The sequence below is a fragment of the Antedon mediterranea genome, chromosome 5 (assembly GCF_964355755.1).
Source record: "Antedon mediterranea chromosome 5, ecAntMedi1.1, whole genome shotgun sequence".
Lineage (NCBI taxonomy): Eukaryota > Metazoa > Echinodermata > Crinoidea > Comatulida > Antedonidae > Antedon > Antedon mediterranea.
This window is the reverse complement of record NC_092674.1, coordinates 7,087,418-7,106,331: the sequence shown is the minus strand read 5'-3', so window position 1 is coordinate 7,106,331 and position 18,914 is coordinate 7,087,418. Positions and strand designations below refer to the sequence as shown.

The 18,914-nt window shown below is 41.3% G+C and overlaps 60 non-coding genes across 60 annotated transcripts; all 60 read right to left on the bottom strand.

The window, feature by feature from the left end:
- Positions 1-32: 32 nt before the first annotated feature.
- On the bottom strand, positions 33-115 carry Trnal-uaa (transfer RNA leucine (anticodon UAA)). The gene has a single exon. It is a non-coding gene; the product is annotated as a tRNA-Leu (tRNA).
- Positions 116-499: 384 nt separating this feature from the next.
- Positions 500-582, bottom strand: Trnal-uaa (transfer RNA leucine (anticodon UAA)). The gene has a single exon. It is a non-coding gene; the product is annotated as a tRNA-Leu (tRNA).
- Positions 583-654: 72 nt separating this feature from the next.
- Trnal-uaa (transfer RNA leucine (anticodon UAA)) lies at positions 655-737 on the bottom strand. Its single transcript has one exon. It is a non-coding gene; the product is annotated as a tRNA-Leu (tRNA).
- A 549-nt stretch (positions 738-1,286) lies between these two features.
- On the bottom strand, positions 1,287-1,369 carry Trnal-uaa (transfer RNA leucine (anticodon UAA)). Its single transcript has one exon. It is a non-coding gene; the product is annotated as a tRNA-Leu (tRNA).
- A 72-nt stretch (positions 1,370-1,441) lies between these two features.
- Positions 1,442-1,524, bottom strand: Trnal-uaa (transfer RNA leucine (anticodon UAA)). Its single transcript has one exon. It is a non-coding gene; the product is annotated as a tRNA-Leu (tRNA).
- A 72-nt stretch (positions 1,525-1,596) lies between these two features.
- Positions 1,597-1,679, bottom strand: Trnal-uaa (transfer RNA leucine (anticodon UAA)). The gene has a single exon. It is a non-coding gene; the product is annotated as a tRNA-Leu (tRNA).
- A 537-nt stretch (positions 1,680-2,216) lies between these two features.
- Positions 2,217-2,299, bottom strand: Trnal-uaa (transfer RNA leucine (anticodon UAA)). The gene has a single exon. It is a non-coding gene; the product is annotated as a tRNA-Leu (tRNA).
- Positions 2,300-2,371: 72 nt separating this feature from the next.
- Positions 2,372-2,454, bottom strand: Trnal-uaa (transfer RNA leucine (anticodon UAA)). The gene has a single exon. It is a non-coding gene; the product is annotated as a tRNA-Leu (tRNA).
- Positions 2,455-2,835: 381 nt separating this feature from the next.
- Positions 2,836-2,918, bottom strand: Trnal-uaa (transfer RNA leucine (anticodon UAA)). Its single transcript has one exon. It is a non-coding gene; the product is annotated as a tRNA-Leu (tRNA).
- Positions 2,919-3,145: 227 nt separating this feature from the next.
- On the bottom strand, positions 3,146-3,228 carry Trnal-uaa (transfer RNA leucine (anticodon UAA)). Its single transcript has one exon. It is a non-coding gene; the product is annotated as a tRNA-Leu (tRNA).
- Positions 3,229-3,769: 541 nt separating this feature from the next.
- Trnal-uaa (transfer RNA leucine (anticodon UAA)) lies at positions 3,770-3,852 on the bottom strand. Its single transcript has one exon. It is a non-coding gene; the product is annotated as a tRNA-Leu (tRNA).
- Positions 3,853-3,924: 72 nt separating this feature from the next.
- Trnal-uaa (transfer RNA leucine (anticodon UAA)) lies at positions 3,925-4,007 on the bottom strand. Its single transcript has one exon. It is a non-coding gene; the product is annotated as a tRNA-Leu (tRNA).
- A 72-nt stretch (positions 4,008-4,079) lies between these two features.
- Positions 4,080-4,162, bottom strand: Trnal-uaa (transfer RNA leucine (anticodon UAA)). Its single transcript has one exon. It is a non-coding gene; the product is annotated as a tRNA-Leu (tRNA).
- A 226-nt stretch (positions 4,163-4,388) lies between these two features.
- On the bottom strand, positions 4,389-4,471 carry Trnal-uaa (transfer RNA leucine (anticodon UAA)). The gene has a single exon. It is a non-coding gene; the product is annotated as a tRNA-Leu (tRNA).
- Positions 4,472-4,698: 227 nt separating this feature from the next.
- Trnal-uaa (transfer RNA leucine (anticodon UAA)) lies at positions 4,699-4,781 on the bottom strand. Its single transcript has one exon. It is a non-coding gene; the product is annotated as a tRNA-Leu (tRNA).
- A 72-nt stretch (positions 4,782-4,853) lies between these two features.
- Trnal-uaa (transfer RNA leucine (anticodon UAA)) lies at positions 4,854-4,936 on the bottom strand. Its single transcript has one exon. It is a non-coding gene; the product is annotated as a tRNA-Leu (tRNA).
- A 226-nt stretch (positions 4,937-5,162) lies between these two features.
- Positions 5,163-5,245, bottom strand: Trnal-uaa (transfer RNA leucine (anticodon UAA)). Its single transcript has one exon. It is a non-coding gene; the product is annotated as a tRNA-Leu (tRNA).
- A 227-nt stretch (positions 5,246-5,472) lies between these two features.
- On the bottom strand, positions 5,473-5,555 carry Trnal-uaa (transfer RNA leucine (anticodon UAA)). Its single transcript has one exon. It is a non-coding gene; the product is annotated as a tRNA-Leu (tRNA).
- A 386-nt stretch (positions 5,556-5,941) lies between these two features.
- Positions 5,942-6,024, bottom strand: Trnal-uaa (transfer RNA leucine (anticodon UAA)). Its single transcript has one exon. It is a non-coding gene; the product is annotated as a tRNA-Leu (tRNA).
- Positions 6,025-6,096: 72 nt separating this feature from the next.
- On the bottom strand, positions 6,097-6,179 carry Trnal-uaa (transfer RNA leucine (anticodon UAA)). Its single transcript has one exon. It is a non-coding gene; the product is annotated as a tRNA-Leu (tRNA).
- Positions 6,180-6,251: 72 nt separating this feature from the next.
- On the bottom strand, positions 6,252-6,334 carry Trnal-uaa (transfer RNA leucine (anticodon UAA)). Its single transcript has one exon. It is a non-coding gene; the product is annotated as a tRNA-Leu (tRNA).
- Positions 6,335-6,406: 72 nt separating this feature from the next.
- Trnal-uaa (transfer RNA leucine (anticodon UAA)) lies at positions 6,407-6,489 on the bottom strand. The gene has a single exon. It is a non-coding gene; the product is annotated as a tRNA-Leu (tRNA).
- Positions 6,490-6,715: 226 nt separating this feature from the next.
- Trnal-uaa (transfer RNA leucine (anticodon UAA)) lies at positions 6,716-6,798 on the bottom strand. The gene has a single exon. It is a non-coding gene; the product is annotated as a tRNA-Leu (tRNA).
- Positions 6,799-7,025: 227 nt separating this feature from the next.
- Positions 7,026-7,108, bottom strand: Trnal-uaa (transfer RNA leucine (anticodon UAA)). The gene has a single exon. It is a non-coding gene; the product is annotated as a tRNA-Leu (tRNA).
- Positions 7,109-7,494: 386 nt separating this feature from the next.
- On the bottom strand, positions 7,495-7,577 carry Trnal-uaa (transfer RNA leucine (anticodon UAA)). The gene has a single exon. It is a non-coding gene; the product is annotated as a tRNA-Leu (tRNA).
- Positions 7,578-7,963: 386 nt separating this feature from the next.
- Positions 7,964-8,046, bottom strand: Trnal-uaa (transfer RNA leucine (anticodon UAA)). Its single transcript has one exon. It is a non-coding gene; the product is annotated as a tRNA-Leu (tRNA).
- A 72-nt stretch (positions 8,047-8,118) lies between these two features.
- Positions 8,119-8,201, bottom strand: Trnal-uaa (transfer RNA leucine (anticodon UAA)). The gene has a single exon. It is a non-coding gene; the product is annotated as a tRNA-Leu (tRNA).
- A 72-nt stretch (positions 8,202-8,273) lies between these two features.
- Trnal-uaa (transfer RNA leucine (anticodon UAA)) lies at positions 8,274-8,356 on the bottom strand. The gene has a single exon. It is a non-coding gene; the product is annotated as a tRNA-Leu (tRNA).
- A 72-nt stretch (positions 8,357-8,428) lies between these two features.
- Trnal-uaa (transfer RNA leucine (anticodon UAA)) lies at positions 8,429-8,511 on the bottom strand. The gene has a single exon. It is a non-coding gene; the product is annotated as a tRNA-Leu (tRNA).
- A 226-nt stretch (positions 8,512-8,737) lies between these two features.
- Trnal-uaa (transfer RNA leucine (anticodon UAA)) lies at positions 8,738-8,820 on the bottom strand. Its single transcript has one exon. It is a non-coding gene; the product is annotated as a tRNA-Leu (tRNA).
- A 227-nt stretch (positions 8,821-9,047) lies between these two features.
- Trnal-uaa (transfer RNA leucine (anticodon UAA)) lies at positions 9,048-9,130 on the bottom strand. The gene has a single exon. It is a non-coding gene; the product is annotated as a tRNA-Leu (tRNA).
- Positions 9,131-9,671: 541 nt separating this feature from the next.
- Positions 9,672-9,754, bottom strand: Trnal-uaa (transfer RNA leucine (anticodon UAA)). The gene has a single exon. It is a non-coding gene; the product is annotated as a tRNA-Leu (tRNA).
- A 73-nt stretch (positions 9,755-9,827) lies between these two features.
- On the bottom strand, positions 9,828-9,910 carry Trnal-uaa (transfer RNA leucine (anticodon UAA)). Its single transcript has one exon. It is a non-coding gene; the product is annotated as a tRNA-Leu (tRNA).
- A 72-nt stretch (positions 9,911-9,982) lies between these two features.
- On the bottom strand, positions 9,983-10,065 carry Trnal-uaa (transfer RNA leucine (anticodon UAA)). Its single transcript has one exon. It is a non-coding gene; the product is annotated as a tRNA-Leu (tRNA).
- Positions 10,066-10,291: 226 nt separating this feature from the next.
- Positions 10,292-10,374, bottom strand: Trnal-uaa (transfer RNA leucine (anticodon UAA)). The gene has a single exon. It is a non-coding gene; the product is annotated as a tRNA-Leu (tRNA).
- Positions 10,375-10,601: 227 nt separating this feature from the next.
- On the bottom strand, positions 10,602-10,684 carry Trnal-uaa (transfer RNA leucine (anticodon UAA)). The gene has a single exon. It is a non-coding gene; the product is annotated as a tRNA-Leu (tRNA).
- A 228-nt stretch (positions 10,685-10,912) lies between these two features.
- On the bottom strand, positions 10,913-10,995 carry Trnal-uaa (transfer RNA leucine (anticodon UAA)). The gene has a single exon. It is a non-coding gene; the product is annotated as a tRNA-Leu (tRNA).
- Positions 10,996-11,379: 384 nt separating this feature from the next.
- On the bottom strand, positions 11,380-11,462 carry Trnal-uaa (transfer RNA leucine (anticodon UAA)). The gene has a single exon. It is a non-coding gene; the product is annotated as a tRNA-Leu (tRNA).
- Positions 11,463-11,534: 72 nt separating this feature from the next.
- Trnal-uaa (transfer RNA leucine (anticodon UAA)) lies at positions 11,535-11,617 on the bottom strand. Its single transcript has one exon. It is a non-coding gene; the product is annotated as a tRNA-Leu (tRNA).
- A 549-nt stretch (positions 11,618-12,166) lies between these two features.
- Trnal-uaa (transfer RNA leucine (anticodon UAA)) lies at positions 12,167-12,249 on the bottom strand. The gene has a single exon. It is a non-coding gene; the product is annotated as a tRNA-Leu (tRNA).
- Positions 12,250-12,321: 72 nt separating this feature from the next.
- Trnal-uaa (transfer RNA leucine (anticodon UAA)) lies at positions 12,322-12,404 on the bottom strand. Its single transcript has one exon. It is a non-coding gene; the product is annotated as a tRNA-Leu (tRNA).
- A 72-nt stretch (positions 12,405-12,476) lies between these two features.
- Trnal-uaa (transfer RNA leucine (anticodon UAA)) lies at positions 12,477-12,559 on the bottom strand. Its single transcript has one exon. It is a non-coding gene; the product is annotated as a tRNA-Leu (tRNA).
- A 537-nt stretch (positions 12,560-13,096) lies between these two features.
- Trnal-uaa (transfer RNA leucine (anticodon UAA)) lies at positions 13,097-13,179 on the bottom strand. Its single transcript has one exon. It is a non-coding gene; the product is annotated as a tRNA-Leu (tRNA).
- A 72-nt stretch (positions 13,180-13,251) lies between these two features.
- Positions 13,252-13,334, bottom strand: Trnal-uaa (transfer RNA leucine (anticodon UAA)). The gene has a single exon. It is a non-coding gene; the product is annotated as a tRNA-Leu (tRNA).
- Positions 13,335-13,715: 381 nt separating this feature from the next.
- Trnal-uaa (transfer RNA leucine (anticodon UAA)) lies at positions 13,716-13,798 on the bottom strand. The gene has a single exon. It is a non-coding gene; the product is annotated as a tRNA-Leu (tRNA).
- A 227-nt stretch (positions 13,799-14,025) lies between these two features.
- Trnal-uaa (transfer RNA leucine (anticodon UAA)) lies at positions 14,026-14,108 on the bottom strand. Its single transcript has one exon. It is a non-coding gene; the product is annotated as a tRNA-Leu (tRNA).
- A 541-nt stretch (positions 14,109-14,649) lies between these two features.
- On the bottom strand, positions 14,650-14,732 carry Trnal-uaa (transfer RNA leucine (anticodon UAA)). The gene has a single exon. It is a non-coding gene; the product is annotated as a tRNA-Leu (tRNA).
- A 72-nt stretch (positions 14,733-14,804) lies between these two features.
- On the bottom strand, positions 14,805-14,887 carry Trnal-uaa (transfer RNA leucine (anticodon UAA)). The gene has a single exon. It is a non-coding gene; the product is annotated as a tRNA-Leu (tRNA).
- Positions 14,888-14,959: 72 nt separating this feature from the next.
- Positions 14,960-15,042, bottom strand: Trnal-uaa (transfer RNA leucine (anticodon UAA)). The gene has a single exon. It is a non-coding gene; the product is annotated as a tRNA-Leu (tRNA).
- Positions 15,043-15,268: 226 nt separating this feature from the next.
- Trnal-uaa (transfer RNA leucine (anticodon UAA)) lies at positions 15,269-15,351 on the bottom strand. Its single transcript has one exon. It is a non-coding gene; the product is annotated as a tRNA-Leu (tRNA).
- A 227-nt stretch (positions 15,352-15,578) lies between these two features.
- Positions 15,579-15,661, bottom strand: Trnal-uaa (transfer RNA leucine (anticodon UAA)). The gene has a single exon. It is a non-coding gene; the product is annotated as a tRNA-Leu (tRNA).
- A 72-nt stretch (positions 15,662-15,733) lies between these two features.
- Trnal-uaa (transfer RNA leucine (anticodon UAA)) lies at positions 15,734-15,816 on the bottom strand. Its single transcript has one exon. It is a non-coding gene; the product is annotated as a tRNA-Leu (tRNA).
- A 226-nt stretch (positions 15,817-16,042) lies between these two features.
- Trnal-uaa (transfer RNA leucine (anticodon UAA)) lies at positions 16,043-16,125 on the bottom strand. Its single transcript has one exon. It is a non-coding gene; the product is annotated as a tRNA-Leu (tRNA).
- A 227-nt stretch (positions 16,126-16,352) lies between these two features.
- Trnal-uaa (transfer RNA leucine (anticodon UAA)) lies at positions 16,353-16,435 on the bottom strand. Its single transcript has one exon. It is a non-coding gene; the product is annotated as a tRNA-Leu (tRNA).
- A 541-nt stretch (positions 16,436-16,976) lies between these two features.
- Trnal-uaa (transfer RNA leucine (anticodon UAA)) lies at positions 16,977-17,059 on the bottom strand. Its single transcript has one exon. It is a non-coding gene; the product is annotated as a tRNA-Leu (tRNA).
- A 72-nt stretch (positions 17,060-17,131) lies between these two features.
- Positions 17,132-17,214, bottom strand: Trnal-uaa (transfer RNA leucine (anticodon UAA)). The gene has a single exon. It is a non-coding gene; the product is annotated as a tRNA-Leu (tRNA).
- Positions 17,215-17,286: 72 nt separating this feature from the next.
- Positions 17,287-17,369, bottom strand: Trnal-uaa (transfer RNA leucine (anticodon UAA)). The gene has a single exon. It is a non-coding gene; the product is annotated as a tRNA-Leu (tRNA).
- A 226-nt stretch (positions 17,370-17,595) lies between these two features.
- Trnal-uaa (transfer RNA leucine (anticodon UAA)) lies at positions 17,596-17,678 on the bottom strand. Its single transcript has one exon. It is a non-coding gene; the product is annotated as a tRNA-Leu (tRNA).
- A 227-nt stretch (positions 17,679-17,905) lies between these two features.
- Positions 17,906-17,988, bottom strand: Trnal-uaa (transfer RNA leucine (anticodon UAA)). Its single transcript has one exon. It is a non-coding gene; the product is annotated as a tRNA-Leu (tRNA).
- A 386-nt stretch (positions 17,989-18,374) lies between these two features.
- Positions 18,375-18,457, bottom strand: Trnal-uaa (transfer RNA leucine (anticodon UAA)). The gene has a single exon. It is a non-coding gene; the product is annotated as a tRNA-Leu (tRNA).
- Between the last annotated feature and the right edge of the window lie 457 nt (positions 18,458-18,914).

Below are 18,914 nucleotides of genomic sequence, written 5' to 3'. Positions count from 1 at the left end.
AAACTATAAAAAAAACAATGGGGTTAAAATATTAGTACGGATGGGGTTCGAACCCATGCGGACATACGTCCATTGGAACTTAAGTCCAACGCCTTAACCACTCGGCCACCGTACTTCGGCTTATTGTCGACTGACAAACACATTCCGTAAACAATAAAAAATAGGAAAAACAATGGTTTTAAAATATTAGTACGGATGGGGTTGGAATCGATGCGGACATACGTCCATTGGAACTTAAGTCCAACGCCTTAACCACTCGGCCACCGTACTTTTGCTTGAAGTTGACTGACAAATACGATTTGTAAAAAATTAAAAATCTAAAAAAAACAATGGGGTTAAAATATTAGTACGGATGGGGTTCGAATTCATGCGGACATACGTCCATTGGAACTTAAGTCCAACGCCTTAACCACTCGGCCACCGTACTTCGGCTTATTCTCGACTGACAAACACATTCCGTAAACAATAAAAAATAGGAAAAACAATGGGGTTAAAATATTAGTACGGATGGGGTTCGAACCCATGCGGACATACGTCCATTGGAACTTAAGTCCAACGCCTTAACCACTCGGCCACCGTACTTTCCCTTGAAGGTGACTGACAAATACGATTTGTAAAAAATTAAAAATAGGAAAAACAATTGTGTTAAAATGTTAGTACGGATGGGGTTCAAACCCATGCGGACATACGTCCATTGGAACTTAAGTCCAACGCCTTAACCACTCGGCCACCGTACTTCGGCTTATTGTCGACTGACAAACACATTCCGTAAACAATAAAAAATAGGAAAAACAATGGTTTTAAAATATTAGTAGGGATTGGGTTGGAATCGATGCGGACATACGTCCATTGGAACTTAAGTCCAACGCCTAAACCACTCGGCCACCGTACTTCGGCTTATTGTCGGCTGACAAACACATTCCGTAAACAATAAAAAATAGGAAAAACAATGGGGTTAAAATATTAGTACGGATGGGGTTCGATCCCATGCGGACATACGTCCATTGGAACTTAAGTCCAACTCCTTAACCACTCGGCCACCGTACTTCGGCTTATTGTCGACTGACAAGCACATTCCGTAAACAATAAAAAATAGGAAAAACAATGGTTTTAAAGTATTAGTACGGATGGGGTTCGAACCAATGCGGACATACGTCCATTGGGCCATTGGAACTAAAGTCCAACGCCTTAACCAGTCAGCCACCGTACTTGCGCTTGCTTTCGATTAGGGAACACATTTCGTAAACAAGTAAAAAATATAAAAAAAAACAATGGGGTTAAAATATTAGTACGGATGGGGTTCGAACCCATGCGGACATATGTCCATTGGAACTTAAGTCCAACGCCTTAACCACTCGGCCACCGTACTTTCGCTTGAAGTTGACTGACAAATACGATTTGTAAAAAATTAAAAATAGGAAAAACAATTGTGTTAAAATATTAGTACGGATGGGGTTCGAACCCATGCGGACATACGTCCATTGGAACTTAAGTCCAACGCCTTAACCACTCGGCCACCGTACTTTCCCTTGAAGTTGACTGACAAATACGATTTGTAAAAAATAAAAAATAGGAAAAACAATTGTATTAAAATATTAGTATGGATGGGGTTCGAACCCATGCGGACATACGTCCATTGGAACTTAAGTCCAACGCCTTAACCACTCGGCCACCGTACTTCGGCTTATTGTCGACTGACAAACACATTCCGTAAACAATAAAAAATAGGAAAAACAATGGTTTTAAAATATTAGTACGGATGGGGTTCGAACCAATGCGGACATACGTCCATTGGAACTTAAGTCCAACGCCTTAACCACTCGGCCACCGTACTTGTGCTTGTTAGTTGTTGACAAACACATTTCATAAACAATTATCAAAAATGGATAATATTGATTTAAAATATTAGTAGGGATTGGGTTGGAATCGATGCGGACATACGTCCATTGGAACTTAAGTCCAACGCCTTAACCACTCGGCCACCGTACTTTTGCTTGAAGTTGACTGACAAATACGATTTGTAAAAAATTAAAAATAGGAAAAACAATGGGGTTAAAATATTAGTACGGATGGGGTTCGAATTCATGCGGACATACGTCCATTGGAACTTAAGTCCAACGCCTTAACCACTCGGCCACCGTACTTCGGCTTATTCTCGACTGACAAACACATTCCGTAAACAATAAAAAATAGGAAAAACAATGGGGTTAAAATATTAGTACGGATGGGGTTCGAACCCATGCGGACATACGTCCATTGGAACTTAAGTCCAACGCCTTAACCACTCGGCCACCGTACTTTCCCTTGAAGGTGACTGACAAATACGATTTGTAAAAAATTAAAAATAGGAAAAACAATTGTGTTAAAATGTTAGTACGGATGGGGTTCAAACCCATGCGGACATACGTCCATTGGAACTTAAGTCCAACGCCTTAACCACTCGGCCACCGTACTTCGGCTTATTGTCGACTGACAAACACATTCCGTAAACAATAAAAAATAGGAAAAACAATGGTTTTAAAATATTAGTAGGGATTGGGTTGGAATCGATGCGGACATACGTCCATTGGAACTTAAGTCCAACGCCTTAACCACTCGGCCACCATACTTTCCCTTGAAGTTGACTGACAAATACGATTTGTAAAAAATTAAAAATAGGAAAAACCATTGTGTTAAAGTATTAGTACGGATGGGTTCGAACCCATGCGGACATACGTCCATTGGAACTTAAGTCCAAGGCCTTAACCACTCGGCCACCGTACTTCGGCTTATTGTCGACTGACAAACACATTCCGTAAACAATAAAAAATAGGAAAAACAATGGGGTTAAAATATTAGTACGGATGGGGTTCGAACCCATGCGGACATACGTCCATTGGAACTTAAGTCCAACGCCTTAACCACTCGGCCACCGTACTTCGGCTTATTGTCGACTGACAAACACATTCCGTAAACAATAAAAAATAGGAAAAACAATGGGGTTAAAATATTAGTACGGATGGGGTTCAAACCCATGCGGACATACGTCCATTGGAACTTAAGTCCAACGCCTAAACCACTCGGCCACCGTACTTCGTCTTATTGTCGACTGACAAACACATTCCGTAAACAATAAAAAATAGGAAAAACAATGGGGTTAAAATATTAGTACGGATGGGGTTCGAACCCATGCGGACATACGTCCATTGGAACTTAAGTCCAACGCCTTAACCACTCGGCCACCGTACTTCGGCTTATTGTCGACTGACAAACACATTACGTAAACAATAAAAAATAGGAAAAACAATGGGGTTAAAATATTAGTACGGATGGGGTTCGATCCCATGCGGTCATACGTCCATTGGAACTTAAGTCCAACGCCTTAACCACTCGGCCACCGTACTTCGGCTTATTGTCGACTGACAAGCACATTCCGTAAACAATAAAAAATAGGAAAAACAATGGTTTTAAAATATTAGTACGGATGGGGTTCGAACCAATGCGGACATACGTCCATTGGAACTTACGTCCAACGCCTTAACCAGTCAGCCACCGTACTTGCGCTTGCTTTCGATTAGGGAACACATTTCGTAAACAAGTAAAAAATATAAAAAAAAACAATGGGGTTAAAATATTAGTACGGATGGGGTTCGAACCCATGCGGACATACGTCCATTGGAACTTAAGTCCAACACCTTAACAACTCGGCCACCGTACTTTCGCTTGAAGTTGACTGACAAATACGATTTGAAAAAAATTAAAAATAGGAAAAACAATTGTGTTAAAATATTAGTACGGATGGGGTTCGAACCCATGCGGACATACGTCCATTGGAACTTAAGTCCAACGCCTTAACCACTCGGCCACCGTACTTTCCCTTGAAGTTGACTGACAAATACGATTTGTAAAAAATAGAAAATAGGAAAAACAATTGTATTAAAATATTAGTACGGATGGGGTTCGAACCCATGCGGACATACGTCCATTGGAACTTAAGTCCAACGCCTTAACCACTCGGCCACCGTACTTCGGCTTATTGTCGACTGACAAACACATTCCGTAAACAATAAAAAATAGGAAAAACAATGGGGTTAAAATATTAGTACGGATGGGGTTCGAACCCATGCGGACATACGTCCATTGGAACTTAAGTCCAACGCCTTAACCACTCGGCCACCATACTTTCCCTTGAAGTTGACTGACAAATACGATTTGTAAAAAATTAAAAATAGGAAAAACCATTGTGTTAAAGTATTAGTACGGATGGGTTCGAACCCATGCGGACATACGTCCATTGGAACTTAAGTCCAAGGCCTTAACCACTCGGCCACCGTACTTCGGCTTATTGTCGACTGACAAACACATTCCGTAAACAATAAAAAATAGGAAAAACAATGGGGTTAAAATATTAGTACGGATGGGGTTCGAACCCATGCGGACATACGTCCATTGGAACTTAAGTCCAACGCCTTAACCACTCGGCCACCGTACTTCGGCTTATTGTCGACTGACAAACACATTCCGTAAACAATAAAAAATAGGAAAAACAATGGGGTTAAAATATTAGTACGGATGGGGTTCAAACCCATGCGGACATACGTCCATTGGAACTTAAGTCCAACGCCTAAACCACTCGGCCACCGTACTTCGTCTTATTGTCGACTGACAAACACATTCCGTAAACAATAAAAAATAGGAAAAACAATGGGGTTAAAATATTAGTACGGATGGGGTTCGAACCCATGCGGACATACGTCCATTGGAACTTAAGTCCAACGCCTTAACCACTCGGCCACCGTACTTCGGCTTATTGTCGACTGACAAACACATTCCGTAAACAATAAAAAATAGGAAAAACAATGGGGTTAAAATATTAGTACGGATGGGGTTCGAACCCATGCGGACATACGTCCATTGGAACTTAAGTCCAACGCCTTAACCACTCGGCCACCATACTTTCCCTTGAAGTTGACTGACAAATACGATTTGTAAAAAATTAAAAATAGGAAAAACCATTGTGTTAAAGTATTAGTACGGATGGGTTCGAACCCATGCGGACATACGTCCATTGGAACTTAAGTCCAAGGCCTTAACCACTCGGCCACCGTACTTCGGCTTATTGTCGACTGACAAACACATTCCGTAAACAATAAAAAATAGGAAAAACAATGGGGTTAAAATATTAGTACGGATGGGGTTCGAACCCATGCGGACATACGTCCATTGGAACTTAAGTCCAACGCCTTAACCACTCGGCCACCGTACTTCGGCTTATTGTCGACTGACAAACACATTCCGTAAACAATAAAAAATAGGAAAAACAATGGGGTTAAAATATTAGTACGGATGGGGTTCAAACCCATGCGGACATACGTCCATTGGAACTTAAGTCCAACGCCTAAACCACTCGGCCACCGTACTTCGTCTTATTGTCGACTGACAAACACATTCCGTAAACAATAAAAAATAGGAAAAACAATGGGGTTAAAATATTAGTACGGATGGGGTTCGAACCCATGCGGACATACGTCCATTGGAACTTAAGTCCAACGCCTTAACCACTCGGCCACCGTACTTCGGCTTATTGTCGACTGACAAACACATTACGTAAACAATAAAAAATAGGAAAAACAATGGGGTTAAAATATTAGTACGGATGGGGTTCGATCCCATGCGGTCATACGTCCATTGGAACTTAAGTCCAACGCCTTAACCACTCGGCCACCGTACTTCGGCTTATTGTCGACTGACAAGCACATTCCGTAAACAATAAAAAATAGGAAAAACAATGGTTTTAAAATATTAGTACGGATGGGGTTCGAACCAATGCGGACATACGTCCATTGGAACTTACGTCCAACGCCTTAACCAGTCAGCCACCGTACTTGCGCTTGCTTTCGATTAGGGAACACATTTCGTAAACAAGTAAAAAATATCAAAAAAAACAATGGGGTTAAAATATTAGTACGGATGGGGTTCGAACCCATGCGGACATACGTCCATTGGAACTTAAGTCCAACGCCTTAACAACTCGGCCACCGTACTTTCGCTTGAAGTTGACTGACAAATACGATTTGAAAAAAATTAAAAATAGGAAAAACAATTGTGTTAAAATATTAGTACGGATGGGGTTCGAACCCATGCGGACATACGTCCATTGGAACTTAAGTCCAACGCCTTAACCACTCGGCCACCGTACTTTCCCTTGAAGTTGACTGACAAATACGATTTGTAAAAAATAAAAAATAGGAAAAACAATTGTATTAAAATATTAGTACGGATGGGGTTCGAACCCATGCGGACATACGTCCATTGGAACTTAAGTCCAACGCCTTAACCACTCGGCCACCGTACTTCGGCTTATTATCGACTGACAAACACATTCCGTAAACAATAAAAAATAGGAAAAACAATGGGGTTAAAATATTAGTACGGATGGGGTTCGAACCCATGCGGACATACGTCCATTGGAACTTAAGTCCAACGCCTTAACCACTCGGCCACCATACTTTCCCTTGAAGTTGACTGACAAATACGATTTGTAAAAAATTAAAAATAGGAAAAACCATTGTGTTAAAGTATTAGTACGGATGGGTTCGAACCCATGCGGACATACGTCCATTGGAACTTAAGTCCAAGGCCTTAACCACTCGGCCACCGTACTTCGGCTTATTGTCGACTGACAAACACATTCCGTAAACAATAAAAAATAGGAAAAACAATGGGGTTAAAATATTAGTACGGATGGGGTTCGAACCCATGCGGACATACGTCCATTGGAACTTAAGTCCAACGCCTTAACCACTCGGCCACCGTACTTCGGCTTATTGTCGACTGACAAACACATTCCGTAAACAATAAAAAATAGGAAAAACAATGGGGTTAAAATATTAGTACGGATGGGGTTCAAACCCATGCGGACATACGTCCATTGGAACTTAAGTCCAACGCCTAAACCACTCGGCCACCGTACTTCGTCTTATTGTCGACTGACAAACACATTCCGTAAACAATAAAAAATAGGAAAAACAATGGGGTTAAAATATTAGTACGGATGGGGTTCGAACCCATGCGGACATACGTCCATTGGAACTTAAGTCCAACGCCTTAACCACTCGGCCACCGTACTTCGGCTTATTGTCGACTGACAAACACATTACGTAAACAATAAAAAATAGGAAAAACAATGGGGTTAAAATATTAGTACGGATGGGGTTCGATCCCATGCGGTCATACGTCCATTGGAACTTAAGTCCAACGCCTTAACCACTCGGCCACCGTACTTCGGCTTATTGTCGACTGACAAGCACATTCCGTAAACAATAAAAAATAGGAAAAACAATGGTTTTAAAATATTAGTACGGATGGGGTTCGAACCAATGCGGACATACGTCCATTGGAACTTACGTCCAACGCCTTAACCAGTCAGCCACCGTACTTGCGCTTGCTTTCGATTAGGGAACACATTTCGTAAACAAGTAAAAAATATAAAAAAAAACAATGGGGTTAAAATATTAGTACGGATGGGGTTCGAACCCATGCGGACATACGTCCATTGGAACTTAAGTCCAACGCCTTAACCACTCGGCCACCGTACTTCGGCTTATTGTCGACTGACAAACACATTACGTAAACAATAAAAAATAGAAAAAACAATGGGGTTAAAATATTAGTACGGATGGGGTTCGATCCCATGCGGTCATACGTCCATTGGAACTTAAGTCCAACGCCTTAACCACTCGGCCACCGTACTTCGGCTTATTGTCGACTGACAAGCACATTCCGTAAACAATAAAAAATAGGAAAAACAATGGTTTTAAAATATTAGTACGGATGGGGTTCGAACCAATGCGGACATACGTCCATTGGAACTTACGTCCAACGCCTTAACCAGTCAGCCACCGTACTTGCGCTTGCTTTCGATTAGGGAACACATTTTGTAAACAAGTAAAAAATATAAAAAAAAACAATGGGGTTAAAATATTAGTACGGATGGGGTTCGAACCCATGCGGACATACGTCCATTGGAACTTAAGTCCAACGCCTTAACAACTCGGCCACCGTACTTTCGCTTGAAGTTGACTGACAAATACGATTTGAAAAAAATTAAAAATAGGAAAAACAATTGTGTTAAAATATTAGTATGGATGGGGTTCGAACCCATGCGGACATACGTCCATTGGAACTTAAGTCCAACGCCTTAACCACTCGGCCACCGTACTTTCCCTTGAAGTTGACTGACAAATACGATTTGTAAAAAATAAAAAATAGGAAAAACAATTGTATTAAAATATTAGTACGGATGGGGTTCGAACCCATGCGGACATACGTCCATTGGAACTTAAGTCCAACGCCTTAACCACTCGGCCACCGTACTTCGGCTTATTGTCGACTGACAAACACATTCCGTAAACAATAAAAAATAGGAAAAACAATGGGGTTAAAATATTAGTACGGATGGGGTTCGAACCCATGCGGACATACGTCCATTGGAACTTAAGTCCAACGCCTTAACCACTCGGCCACCATACTTTCCCTTGAAGTTGACTGACAAATACGATTTGTAAAAAATTAAAAATAGGAAAAACCATTGTGTTAAAGTATTAGTACGGATGGGTTCGAACCCATGCGGACATACGTCCATTGGAACTTAAGTCCAAGGCCTTAACCACTCGGCCACCGTACTTCGGCTTATTGTCGACTGACAAACACATTCCGTAAACAATAAAAAATAGGAAAAACAATGGGGTTAAAATATTAGTACGGATGGGGTTCGAACCCATGCGGACATACGTCCATTGGAACTTAAGTCCAACGCCTTAACCACTCGGCCACCGTACTTCGGCTTATTGTCGACTGACAAACACATTCCGTAAACAATAAAAAATAGGAAAAACAATGGGGTTAAAATATTAGTACGGATGGGGTTCAAACCCATGCGGACATACGTCCATTGGAACTTAAGTCCAACGCCTAAACCACTCGGCCACCGTACTTCGTCTTATTGTCGACTGACAAACACATTCCGTAAACAATAAAAAATAGGAAAAACAATGGGGTTAAAATATTAGTACGGATGGGGTTCGAACCCATGCGGACATACGTCCATTGGAACTTAAGTCCAACGCCTTAACCACTCGGCCACCGTACTTCGGCTTATTGTCGACTGACAAACACATTACGTAAACAATAAAAAATAGGAAAAACAATGGGGTTAAAATATTAGTACGGATGGGGTTCGATCCCATGCGGTCATACGTCCATTGGAACTTAAGTCCAACGCCTTAACCACTCGGCCACCGTACTTCGGCTTATTGTCGACTGACAAGCACATTCCGTAAACAATAAAAAATAGGAAAAACAATGGTTTTAAAATATTAGTACGGATGGGGTTCGAACCAATGCGGACATACGTCCATTGGAACTTACGTCCAACGCCTTAACCAGTCAGCCACCGTACTTGCGCTTGCTTTCGATTAGGGAACACATTTCGTAAACAAGTAAAAAATATAAAAAAAAACAATGGGGTTAAAATATTAGTACGGATGGGGTTCGAACCCATGCGGACATACGTCCATTGGAACTTAAGTCCAACGCCTTAACAACTCGGCCACCGTACTTTCGCTTGAAGTTGACTGACAAATACGATTTGTAAAAAATTAAAAATAGGAAAAACAATTGTGTTAAAATATTAGTACGGATGGGGTTCGAACCCATGCGGACATACGTCCATTGGAACTTAAGTCCAACGCCTTAACCACTCGGCCACCGTACTTTCCCTTGAAGTTGACTGACAAATACGATTTGTAAAAAAATAAAAAATAGGAAAAACAATTGTATTAAAATATTAGTACGGATGGGGTTCGAACCCATGCGGACATACGTCCATTGGAACTTAAGTCCAACGCCTTAACCACTCGGCCACCGTACTTCGGCTTATTGTCGACTGACAAACACATTCGGTAAACAATAAAAAATAGGAAAAACAATGGGGTTAAAATATTAGTACGAATGGGGTTCGAACCCATGCGGACATACGTCCATTGGAACTTAAGTCCAACGCCTTAACCACTCGGCCACCATACTTTCCCTTGAAGTTGACTGACAAATACGATTTGTAAAAAATTAAAAATAGGAAAAACCATTGTGTTAGATTATTAGTACGGATGGGTTCGAACCCATGCGGACATACGTCCATTGGAACTTAAGTCCAAGGCCTTAACCACTCGGCCACCGTACTTCGGCTTATTGTCGACTGACAAACACATTCCGTAAACAATAAAAAATAGGAAAAACAATGGGGTTAAAATATTAGTACGGATGGGGTTCGAACCCATGCGGACATACGTCCATTGGAACTTAAGTCCAACGCCTTAACCACTCGGCCACCGTACTTCGGCTTATTGTCGACTGACAAACACATTCCGTAAACAATAAAAAATAGGAAAAACAATGGGGTTAAAATATTAGTACGGATGGGGTTCAAACCCATGCGGACATACGTCCATTGGAACTTAAGTCCAACGCCTAAACCACTCGGCCACCGTACTTCGTCTTATTGTCGACTGACAAACACAATCCGTAAACAATAAAAAATAGGAAAAACAATGGGGTTAAAATATTAGTGCGGATGGGATTCGAACCCATGCGGACATACGTCCATTGGAACTTAAGTCCAACGCCTTAACCACTCGGCCACCGTACTTCCCCTTGAAGTTGACAGACAAACACATTTCATAAACAATTATCAAAATGGATAATATTGATTTAAATTATTAGTAGGGATTGGGTTGGAATCGATGCGGACATACGTCCATTGGAATTTAAGTCCAACGCCTTAACCACTCGGCCACCGTACTTGCGCTTGTTTTCGATTAGGGAACACATTCCGTAAACAAGTAAAACTATAAAAAAAACAATGGGGTTAAAATATTAGTACGGATGGGGTTCGAACCCATGCGGACATACGTCCATTGGAACTTAAGTCCAACGCCTTAACCACTCGGCCACCGTACTTCGGCTTATTGTCGACTGACAAACACATTCCGTAAACAATAAAAAATAGGAAAAACAATGGTTTTAAAATATTAGTACGGATGGGGTTGGAATCGATGCGGACATACGTCCATTGGAACTTAAGTCCAACGCCTTAACCACTCGGCCACCGTACTTTTGCTTGAAGTTGACTGACAAATACGATTTGTAAAAAATTAAAAATCTAAAAAAAACAATGGGGTTAAAATATTAGTACGGATGGGGTTCGAATTCATGCGGACATACGTCCATTGGAACTTAAGTCCAACGCCTTAACCACTCGGCCACCGTACTTCGGCTTATTCTCGACTGACAAACACATTCCGTAAACAATAAAAAATAGGAAAAACAATGGGATTAAAATATTAGTACGGATGGGGTTCGAACCCATGCGGACATACGTCCATTGGAACTTAAGTCCAACGCCTTAACCACTCGGCCACCGTACTTTCCCTTGAAGGTGACTGACAAATACGATTTGTAAAAAATTAAAAATAGGAAAAACAATTGTGTTAAAATGTTAGTACGGATGGGGTTCAAACCCATGCGGACATACGTCCATTGGAACTTAAGTCCAACGCCTTAACCACTCGGCCACCGTACTTCGGCTTATTGTCGACTGACAAACACATTCCGTAAACAATAAAAAATAGGAAAAACAATGGTTTTAAAATATTAGTAGGGATTGGGTTGGAATCGATGCGGACATACGTCCATTGGAACTTAAGTCCAACGCCTAAACCACTCGGCCACCGTACTTCGGCTTATTGTCGGCTGACAAACACATTCCGTAAACAATAAAAAATAGGAAAAACAATGGGGTTAAAATATTAGTACGGATGGGGTTCGATCCCATGCGGACATACGTCCATTGGAACTTAAGTCCAACTCCTTAACCACTCGGCCACCGTACTTCGGCTTATTGTCGACTGACAAGCACATTCCGTAAACAATAAAAAATAGGAAAAACAATGGTTTTAAAGTATTAGTACGGATGGGGTTCGAACCAATGCGGACATACGTCCATTGGGCCATTGGAACTAAAGTCCAACGCCTTAACCAGTCAGCCACCGTACTTGCGCTTGCTTTCGATTAGGGAACACATTTCGTAAACAAGTAAAAAATATAAAAAAAAACAATGGGGTTAAAATATTAGTACGGATGGGGTTCGAACCCATGCGGACATATGTCCATTGGAACTTAAGTCCAACGCCTTAACCACTCGGCCACCGTACTTTCGCTTGAAGTTGACTGACAAATACGATTTGTAAAAAATTAAAAATAGGAAAAACAATTGTGTTAAAATATTAGTACGGATGGGGTTCGAACCCATGCGGACATACGTCCATTGGAACTTAAGTCCAACGCCTTAACCACTCGGCCACCGTACTTTCCCTTGAAGTTGACTGACAAATACGATTTGTAAAAAATAAAAAATAGGAAAAACAATTGTATTAAAATATTAGTATGGATGGGGTTCGAACCCATGCGGACATACGTCCATTGGAACTTAAGTCCAACGCCTTAACCACTCGGCCACCGTACTTCGGCTTATTGTCGACTGACAAACACATTCCGTAAACAATAAAAAATAGGAAAAACAATGGTTTTAAAATATTAGTACGGATGGGGTTCGAACCAATGCGGACATACGTCCATTGGAACTTAAGTCCAACGCCTTAACCACTCGGCCACCGTACTTGTGCTTGTTAGTTGTTGACAAACACATTTCATAAACAATTATCAAAAATGGATAATATTGATTTAAAATATTAGTAGGGATTGGGTTGGAATCGATGCGGACATACGTCCATTGGAACTTAAGTCCAACGCCTTAACCACTCGGCCACCGTACTTTTGCTTGAAGTTGACTGACAAATACGATTTGTAAAAAATTAAAAATAGGAAAAACAATGGGGTTAAAATATTAGTACGGATGGGGTTCGAATTCATGCGGACATACGTCCATTGGAACTTAAGTCCAACGCCTTAACCACTCGGCCACCGTACTTCGGCTTATTCTCGACTGACAAACACATTCCGTAAACAATAAAAAATAGGAAAAACAATGGGGTTAAAATATTAGTACGGATGGGGTTCGAACCCATGCGGACATACGTCCATTGGAACTTAAGTCCAACGCCTTAACCACTCGGCCACCGTACTTTCCCTTGAAGGTGACTGACAAATACGATTTGTAAAAAATTAAAAATAGGAAAAACAATTGTGTTAAAATGTTAGTACGGATGGGGTTCAAACCCATGCGGACATACGTCCATTGGAACTTAAGTCCAACGCCTTAACCACTCGGCCACCGTACTTCGGCTTATTGTCGACTGACAAACACATTCCGTAAACAATAAAAAATAGGAAAAACAATGGTTTTAAAATATTAGTAGGGATTGGGTTGGAATCGATGCGGACATACGTCCATTGGAACTTAAGTCCAACGCCTTAACCACTCGGCCACCATACTTTCCCTTGAAGTTGACTGACAAATACGATTTGTAAAAAATTAAAAATAGGAAAAACCATTGTGTTAAAGTATTAGTACGGATGGGTTCGAACCCATGCGGACATACGTCCATTGGAACTTAAGTCCAAGGCCTTAACCACTCGGCCACCGTACTTCGGCTTATTGTCGACTGACAAACACATTCCGTAAACAATAAAAAATAGGAAAAACAATGGGGTTAAAATATTAGTACGGATGGGGTTCGAACCCATGCGGACATACGTCCATTGGAACTTAAGTCCAACGCCTTAACCACTCGGCCACCGTACTTCGGCTTATTGTCGACTGACAAACACATTCCGTAAACAATAAAAAATAGGAAAAACAATGGGGTTAAAATATTAGTACGGATGGGGTTCAAACCCATGCGGACATACGTCCATTGGAACTTAAGTCCAACGCCTAAACCACTCGGCCACCGTACTTCGTCTTATTGTCGACTGACAAACACATTCCGTAAACAATAAAAAATAGGAAAAACAATGGGGTTAAAATATTAGTACGGATGGGGTTCGAACCCATGCGGACATACGTCCATTGGAACTTAAGTCCAACGCCTTAACCACTCGGCCACCGTACTTCGGCTTATTGTCGACTGACAAACACATTACGTAAACAATAAAAAATAGGAAAAACAATGGGGTTAAAATATTAGTACGGATGGGGTTCGATCCCATGCGGTCATACGTCCATTGGAACTTAAGTCCAACGCCTTAACCACTCGGCCACCGTACTTCGGCTTATTGTCGACTGACAAGCACATTCCGTAAACAATAAAAAATAGGAAAAACAATGGTTTTAAAATATTAGTACGGATGGGGTTCGAACCAATGCGGACATACGTCCATTGGAACTTACGTCCAACGCCTTAACCAGTCAGCCACCGTACTTGCGCTTGCTTTCGATTAGGGAACACATTTCGTAAACAAGTAAAAAATATAAAAAAAAACAATGGGGTTAAAATATTAGTACGGATGGGGTTCGAACCCATGCGGACATACGTCCATTGGAACTTAAGTCCAACACCTTAACAACTCGGCCACCGTACTTTCGCTTGAAGTTGACTGACAAATACGATTTGAAAAAAATTAAAAATAGGAAAAACAATTGTGTTAAAATATTAGTACGGATGGGGTTCGAACCCATGCGGACATACGTCCATTGGAACTTAAGTCCAACGCCTTAACCACTCGGCCACCGTACTTTCCCTTGAAGTTGACTGACAAATACGATTTGTAAAAAATAGAAAATAGGAAAAACAATTGTATTAAAATATTAGTACGGATGGGGTTCGAACCCATGCGGACATACGTCCATTGGAACTTAAGTCCAACGCCTTAACCACTCGGCCACCGTACTTCGGCTTATTGTCGACTGACAAACACATTCCGTAAACAATAAAAAATAGGAAAAACAATGGGGTTAAAATATTAGTACGGATGGGGTTCGAACCCATGCGGACATACGTCCATTGGAACTTAAGTCCAACGCCTTAACCACTCGGCCACCATACTTTCCCTTGAAGTTGACTGACAAATACGATTTGTAAAAAATTAAAAATAGGAAAAACCATTGTGTTAAAGTATTAGTACGGATGGGTTCGAACCCATGCGGACATACGTCCATTGGAACTTAAGTCCAAGGCCTTAACCACTCGGCCACCGTACTTCGGCTTATTGTCGACTGACAAACACATTCCGTAAACAATAAAAAATAGGAAAAACAATGGGGTTAAAATATTAGTACGGATGGGGTTCGAACCCATGCGGACATACGTCCATTGGAACTTAAGTCCAACGCCTTAACCACTCGGCCACCGTACTTCGGCTTATTGTCGACTGACAAACACATTCCGTAAACAATAAAAAATAGGAAAAACAATGGGGTTAAAATATTAGTACGGATGGGGTTCAAACCCATGCGGACATACGTCCATTGGAACTTAAGTCCAACGCCTAAACCACTCGGCCACCGTACTTCGTCTTATTGTCGACTGACAAACACATTCCGTAAACAATAAAAAATAGGAAAAACAATGGGGTTAAAATATTAGTACGGATGGGGTTCGAACCCATGCGGACATACGTCCATTGGAACTTAAGTCCAACGCCTTAACCACTCGGCCACCGTACTTCGGCTTATTGTCGACTGACAAACACATTCCGTAAACAATAAAAAATAGGAAAAACAATGGGGTTAAAATATTAGTACGGATGGGGTTCGAACCCATGCGGACATACGTCCATTGGAACTTAAGTCCAACGCCTTAACCACTCGGCCACCATACTTTCCCTTGAAGTTGACTGACAAATACGATTTGTAAAAAATTAAAAATAGGAAAAACCATTGTGTTAAAGTATTAGTACGGATGGGTTCGAACCCATGCGGACATACGTCCATTGGAACTTAAGTCCAAGGCCTTAACCACTCGGCCACCGTACTTCGGCTTATTTTCGACTGACAAACACATTCCGTAAACAATAAAAAATAGGAAAAACAATGGGGTTAAAATATTAGTACGGATGGGGTTCGAACCCATGCGGACATACGTCCATTGGAACTTAAGTCCAACGCCTTAACCACTCGGCCACCGTACTTCGGCTTATTGTCGACTGACAAACACATTCCGTAAACAATAAAAAATAGGAAAAACAATGGGGTTAAAATATTAGTACGGATGGGGTTCAAACCCATGCGGACATACGTCCATTGGAACTTAAGTCCAACGCCTAAACCACTCGGCCACCGTACTTCGTCTTATTGTCGACTGACAAACACATTCCGTAAACAATAAAAAATAGGAAAAACAATGGGGTTAAAATATTAGTACGGATGGGGTTCGAACCCATGCGGACATACGTCCATTGGAACTTAAGTCCAACGCCTTAACCACTCGGCCACCGTACTTCGGCTTATTGTCGACTGACAAACACATTACGTAAACAATAAAAAATAGGAAAAACAATGGGGTTAAAATATTAGTACGGATGGGGTTCGATCCCATGCGGTCATACGTCCATTGGAACTTAAGTCCAACGCCTTAACCACTCGGCCACCGTACTTCGGCTTATTGTCGACTGACAAGCACATTCCGTAAACAATAAAAAATAGGAAAAACAATGGTTTTAAAATATTAGTACGGATGGGGTTCGAACCAATGCGGACATACGTCCATTGGAACTTACGTCCAACGCCTTAACCAGTCAGCCACCGTACTTGCGCTTGCTTTCGATTAGGGAACACATTTCGTAAACAAGTAAAAAATATAAAAAAAAACAATGGGGTTAAAATATTAGTACGGATGGGGTTCGAACCCATGCGGACATACGTCCATTGGAACTTAAGTCCAACGCCTTAACAACTCGGCCACCGTACTTTCGCTTGAAGTTGACTGACAAATACGATTTGAAAAAAATTAAAAATAGGAAAAACAATTGTGTTAAAATATTAGTACGGATGGGGTTCGAACCCATGCGGACATACGTCCATTGGAACTTAAGTCCAACGCCTTAACCACTCGGCCACCGTACTTTCCCTTGAAGTTGACTGACAAATACGATTTGTAAAAAATAAAAAATAGGAAAAACAATTGTATTAAAATATTAGTACGGATGGGGTTCGAACCCATGCGGACATACGTCCATTGGAACTTAAGTCCAACGCCTTAACCACTCGGCCACCGTACTTCGGCTTATTATCGACTGACAAACACATTCCGTAAACAATAAAAAATAGGAAAAACAATGGGGTTAAAATATTAGTACGGATGGGGTTCGAACCCATGCGGACATACGTCCATTGGAACTTAAGTCCAACGCCTTAACCACTCGGCCACCATACTTTCCCTTGAAGTTGACTGACAAATACGATTTGTAAAAAATTAAAAATAGGAAAAACCATTGTGTTAAAGTATTAGTACGGATGGGTTCGAACCCATGCGGACATACGTCCATTGGAACTTAAGTCCAAGGCCTTAACCACTCGGCCACCGTACTTCGGCTTATTGTCGACTGACAAACACATTCCGTAAACAATAAAAAATAGGAAAAACAATGGGGTTAAAATATTAGTACGGATGGGGTTCGAACCCATGCGGACATACGTCCATTGGAACTTAAGTCCAACGCCTTAACCACTCGGCCACCGTACTTCGGCTTATTGTCGACTGACAAACACATTCCGTAAACAATAAAAAATAGGAAAAACAATGGGGTTAAAATATTAGTACGGATGGGGTTCAAACCCATGCGGACATACGTCCATTGGAACTTAAGTCCAACGCCTAAACCACTCGGCCACCGTACTTCGTCTTATTGTCGACTGACAAACACATTCCGTAAACAATAAAAAATAGGAAAAACAATGGGGTTAAAATATTAGTACGGATGGGGTTCGAACCCATGCGGACATACGTCCATTGGAACTTAAGTCCAACGCCTTAACCACTCGGCCACCGTACTTCGGCTTATTGTCGACTGACAAACACATTACGTAAACAATAAAAAATAGGAAAAACAATGGGGTTAAAATATTAGTACGGATGGGGTTCGATCCCATGCGGTCATACGTCCATTGGAACTTAAGTCCAACGCCTTAACCACTCGGCCACCGTACTTCGGCTTATTGTCGACTGACAAGCACATTCCGTAAACAATAAAAAATAGGAAAAACAATGGTTTTAAAATATTAGTACGGATGGGGTTCGAACCAATGCGGACATACGTCCATTGGAACTTACGTCCAACGCCTTAACCAGTCAGCCACCGTACTTGCGCTTGCTTTCGATTAGGGAACACATTTCGTAAACAAGTAAAAAATATAAAAAAAAACAATGGGGTTAAAATATTAGTACGGATGGGGTTCGAACCCATGCGGACATACGTCCATTGGAACTTAAGTCCAACGCCTTAACCACTCGGCCACCGTACTTCGGCTTATTGTCGACTGACAAACACATTACGTAAACAATAAAAAATAGGAAAAACAATGGGGTTAAAATATTAGTACGGATGGGGTTCGATCCCATGCGGTCATACGTCCATTGGAACTTAAGTCCAACGCCTTAACCACTCGGCCACCGTACTTCGGCTTATTGTCGACTGACAAGCACATTCCGTAAACAATAAAAAATAGGAAAAACAATGGTTTTAAAATATTAGTACGGATGGGGTTCGAACCAATGCGGACATACGTCCATTGGAACTTACGTCCAACGCCTTAACCAGTCAGCCACCGTACTTGCGCTTGCTTTCGATTAGGGAACACATTTTGTAAACAAGTAAAAAATATAAAAAAAAACAATGGGGTTAAAATATTAGTACGGATGGGGTTCGAACCCATGCGGACATACGTCCATTGGAACTTAAGTCCAACGCCTTAACAACTC